This window comes from Molossus molossus, unplaced genomic scaffold (genome assembly GCF_014108415.1).
Source record: "Molossus molossus isolate mMolMol1 unplaced genomic scaffold, mMolMol1.p scaffold_m16_p_5, whole genome shotgun sequence".
NCBI classification, from domain to species: Eukaryota; Metazoa; Chordata; class Mammalia; order Chiroptera; family Molossidae; genus Molossus; species Molossus molossus.
The window spans coordinates 78,493,144-78,498,328 of NW_023425388.1; the positions used below are offsets into that span (position 1 = coordinate 78,493,144).

At 41.5% G+C, this 5,185-nt stretch overlaps 1 pseudogene; it reads right to left on the reverse strand.

Annotated features, from left to right (window-relative positions):
• Positions 1-1,647: 1,647 nt before the first annotated feature.
• On the reverse strand, positions 1,648-4,609 carry LOC118616984 (annotated as a pseudogene).
• Positions 4,610-5,185: the final 576 nt, after the last annotated feature.

Sequence of the window (5,185 nt, forward strand, 5' to 3'; positions counted from 1 at the left end):
GAACCCAGGTCTCTCTGGACTGCAGGTCAATGCTCTAACCGCTGAGCCAAACCGGCCAAGGCTGCTTTGTCCTTTTAATAGCAAGGTTAAACCCTCTATTGGTTGATATGTTTAGTTTCAGGTATCACATTTCATATTACATTTATATTTATATATGTAATATCTAACATATCTAATGGTAGTAAATGCTAGTGAGGAAATTAAGGAGGAAGGTGGGATAGGAAATGAGGGGTGGAATATTCCATTTTAAATAGGTGGCCAGGGAAGGCCTCACTGAAAAGGCAACTTTTGCACTAACTGTTGAAGTAGGTGCATGAATGAGCTGTTTGGATAAGTGAAGTAAGACCCTAAGGGAGAGAACAGCTGCAGCAAAGGCTGTGACACACCAGGCTACCTGGTGTGTTTTCAAAGGACAACAAGGAGCCCTGGCCGGTTTGACTCAGTGGTTAGAGCGTCAGCCCATGGACCAATGAGTCTAGGGTTCGATTCCAGTCAAGGGCATGTACCTCGGTTGTGGTTCAGTCCCAGGACCTGGTCAGGGTCATGCGGAGGCCATCAGTTGATGTCTCTCTCTGCCTCCCACTCTATCTGAAGATAAATGGGAAAATATCCTCCAGTGAGGATATTTTTTAAAAAAAAGAACAGCAAGGAGGCTGGTGTGACTGGGCAATCGTGGGACATTGGCCAGAGGGGAGGAACCTAGAGGAGCAGCCAGAGCCCCGTCAGTCTTAGGGAGGGCACAAGCAACCCCCTCAAGAGGAGTTTTGGTGCCAGGTGTTGAAGTAACATTACTTCTGCCATCTCACAGTCATAAATCAATACCTCTAAGGGAACAACACATTAGTAACGTGGGGATTCCAGCCTAGGCAGCAGAAGAAGCCAGGCTTACGGGTATTATATTTTGGGATGCAACTCAAATTATTCTGAAGGCGGTTTCATCTCTGCTGATTTTGAGGGTTGGATTACTAAACACCTTCCCAATGCAAGGGAAGTGATCCTTCAATATAGTCTTCAAATCTCTGATGTTTCAGTGTTTACTTTATGTTCTACCCAAACACATCAGATATAAATTCACAGGTTTATATGAGATGTGCATTTACAGGGGAAGACTTTTTTTTTGAAACATATCATTGAAATGAAATGTTCAAAAGCATAAAAACATTAAAATTCTATACTGGGAAGCTTGACGGAAGGCTAAAACACGACATTGGAGTTTTCTGAATTCATTTAAAAGTCAAGTATTTGGTTTAAAAGTAATTTTTTCTCCTTTTTATAAAGAAATCTATTGTTTGTAACAGAAAACTGTATGACAAAGAAGGTAGAATGAAATGGGTGTCCGCCTGAGGGGGAAGCATAGGGGTGAATTAAGTCTGTTATCCAGAAAAACTGTTCAGGATTCAAGTGGATGGGAACAGAGAAGGGACAAACTTTAAATATATGCACCATTACTTCTTCCTTGATTTCATATGTTTCATTTGGCAGCATTTTAATTTTCTCTTGCACTTTTTTTCTTAATCTAAACTGGCACAGCGAAATGCTGTCTGGGTAAGTCACAACTCACAGAAAACTGAACAGCGCATTGTCAAAAGGGACACAAAAGACTTCATCTGAGAGCTGAGATCATCGACGCAGACCCAGCGCAGCGATTCAACAGTGTTTCTCTGAGCCTGGGACGGTCTCCACGATTCTTGGTACGCTACTGCCCCCTGCTGGCCACGCGTGAGCACTGACTGCATAAATGGGTTTTCGTAAGGTTCCACCTTTTAGTGCAATGTTGGCGCTGCTCTACCAGAGAAGTTAGACGAAGTAGTTCGAAGATTTAAAACAGAATAAATGGATTAAGCAAACAGCAAGAAGGTAAAGGGTGCATAGTAAATGGTGACCGGAGGAGACTAGACTTTGGATGGTGAGCGCACCATGCAGTGGGCAGATGATGTACTGTGGAGTTGTATATTTGAAACCAACATACTTTTTACTGACCAATGCGGCCCCAATAAATTCAATAAAAAATAAAACAGTAATTTCAAGACATTCTGTCTAAAAAGCTGAATATCAAAGAAATCACAAAGCAACTGCAGCGTTTCCTGCTCCCTGTTATGTTGAAAGAAGTCTATGATTCAGTTATTGGGCTAAGGAATCCAGCTGCCTTTTCAAGTTTCTGAGGGTAGCAAGAGTACAAGGCAATCGAGGTAACTTGGAGAAAAAAATGGTGAAGTGAGAGCCGGGAGTAGACAGAGAAAACTAGCAAAATGTGCAGTGGGGTGGTACGGAATAATTTACATGTATGTCTAGAGCGGTTCAATCCTGAACATCTCCTTGCATTCCTCTCAGAGTGTGTTTGTTAGAAAACTGGCTTATCTCCATGGAAGAGCGAGAATGGGTCATTCGTGAGCCTTCAGGTCTCTGCCTGCTATTGGGTTTGGTCATGGAAACTTCTGAGAATTGTTAGGATGTCTGTTGGAGCCCTGGAGGCACAGCAGAGGCACACAATGCTTGGAGTTGATTTCCCGGTTTATTCTGCAGTGTCAAAAGAGGTCAGAGCTATCTGCTGGATGGAAGTCGGCACTGTGCACATGTGTGTGTTTGAGCACAGGAGTTTCATATTAACTTCCAGGTTTCAGATCCCTAGCGCCCCTGGGCTGCTAGTTCCTGCATGCCAGAGCTTCCAGTGGGGTTAGGTAACAAGGTGCCTGGATCCCCCCTCAGGAAAATCAATTTAGAAGCTGGGGGCCTTGCTTCAGCATTTGGTTTTTGCTCCAATTGTTTGTCTATGAGGAACATGATTAGAGAAGAACCTTTCAATATGTAGAAAATTACATGCATATTTACATAAAAAATTACGCCCTGTTAGGATAACCCTAGAAATCTAGACTGAACTGCTCTTGAAATACTTTATTTTCAAATCTTCTTCGGAGATTAAGTTTTTGACACTGAGTGTCACTTCTAAAACTTCTGAAGTCCCTACGTCAAAGGCACACATGATGGATTTTAATAAATAAAAATTTGAGAAAACATTTACGTTATTTATTTCAGGTAACAATTAACAAGCGGATTCCTTAATGCTTGAGGTGGTTATAGTCACAGTGTCGTTTCAGTGCTCATAGCGTTTTCTGTTTCTCTTGTGTGACATCTTACTATTTATTTATTTACTCACTTAAATGTATACTTTTCACTATGGCAGGTGTTAAAGATGTGACAAAAAATAGGATAGACTAGGCCCTTAAGCTTTCTATAGCAATTTAGAAAAATGTAGAATAGTGGTATGATAATTATGCAGAGAGCCGAGTAGAAAAGTAATTTTCCCATTCTTTTTCATTTCATTTTTCTTTTATTCCATCCGACCCCATTTCATCCCAACCCATCCCATTCCATTTATTCTCCTGTTACTGTTTCATTTTTTATATATTGATATAAATTTGATTTGTTTAAATTACAAATCAGGAATGCTGGCTAGCTCTTTTTATGTATTTTTACAAAATCCCTAGTACTCCAGCACTTGGTACAAATTTTGCATGTATTTGTAATACACTTCTGTTGAATGAATATGATCACTTACTGGTTACCTAGTCTAACACCCATGTCAAACAGATGTGCATTTGATTTCAATGGAGAAGAGTGAAGTTGGGGGGGGGGGCATTTATATAGACCTGGAAGGAAGTATTAACAATATTTGTACTCAAACTCTTAGGGGTAATATGAAATCTTTTTAATTAAAAAAGCTAGAACACAAAAGTTTTACCCTGTAAGTACCAGAGGAATGTCTCATTTTAATGATTTGCTTATGTTGCTGATGCACATGGATTATTAACATCTCTGCCTGTGAATTCCTTATCAGATCTGCATATATGCACCTACTGAAGATAGGGTGGATCCTGTATTTTTCACTAGTCCAAGAAGAGTAGACAAACACCATGCTTATTTTTCAAAAAAAAGTTTTTGTCAAAATGCTTCAAGCATGCTTGGTGTTAATCTACATACAATGCAGTTTTTGGTGTAAAGGTCTTTGACTACAGGAAAGAACATCTGGTTCCCTTCACTAGTGGGAATATCTCAATGCTAGGATGGCTTCTTCTTGTTTTTTTCTCCTGGTGCAGATACTTAGCATAATGATCTGTGATTGTGTTAATGGAGTTAAGTGGAGAGGTACTTACATTATTCCAAATAAGAGTATGAAACTGCCCAGCTGGTGTGGCTCAGTGATTGAGCATCGACCCATGCACCAGGAGGTTGCCAGTTTGATTCCTGGTCAGGGCACATGCCTAGGTTGTGGGTCAAATCCCCAGTGGGGGGCATGCAGGAGGTGGCCAATCAATGTTCTCTCTCATCAGTGTTTCCATCTCTTTCTCCCTCTCCCTTCCTCTCTCTAAAATCAATAAAGGATTTTTTTTTTAAAGAGTACAAAACTAATTGCTATAGTAATAAGGAGGTGGATGGGCAATGCAACTGCCCAGTATTTTTGAAGCCAATAAATTAAGCCTAAAGAATTTAGCCACGATCCAGGAATAAAAACCTACAAGAGAGAGATTACGAAGCCAAATGGCTTGCTTAAAAAAAGAACAAAACCATAAATTGCTCTTTTTGGCAATGGTGATGGTGAATTTCTCACCATTCTCCCTGTTGTTTTAGACAATCTTGGGTTCTTCAAACATCCGCTTGGGCCCCTCCCCAGGGCTCGGCCACCTCCTGGCTGGGTTCCCTGCGCGAGGGCTGAGCGGGGAGCACTGTGGGGGTGGGCAGAGAGGAAGAATTCAGGGAAAGGCCAAGTCCTCAGGGCGCGCCCCAACCTGGTGCAGGTGCACCGAGACCCTCACCGGGCTGGAGCTCTCCAGCTAAAAAGTTATACGTATATTCTCCTTTCTTTCCCATCTAAAGTTCCGTAGACTCCACACGGAAAGTTTGGAACGATGATCTGGTAAGTGGCGGTGGTGATGGAAATCAGGATGAAAGAAGTTTGTAAAGTGAGACAGATTGCCGACAATACCATTCTGAACAGCGTGCAGGCCTTTAATTCCAGTATTTTGTGATTCTCCTTCCCATCAGACATTACCTAAAAGTATGTTTTTAGAAAACTGCCGACTTCTGAATTTCAAATGTGAGGCAGCTCACAAAGCATTTGTAAATGCTTCATTGCACACGGTGCTGATGAGAACTTCACAGACCGGCTCCCACCCTCAAATTATTTATA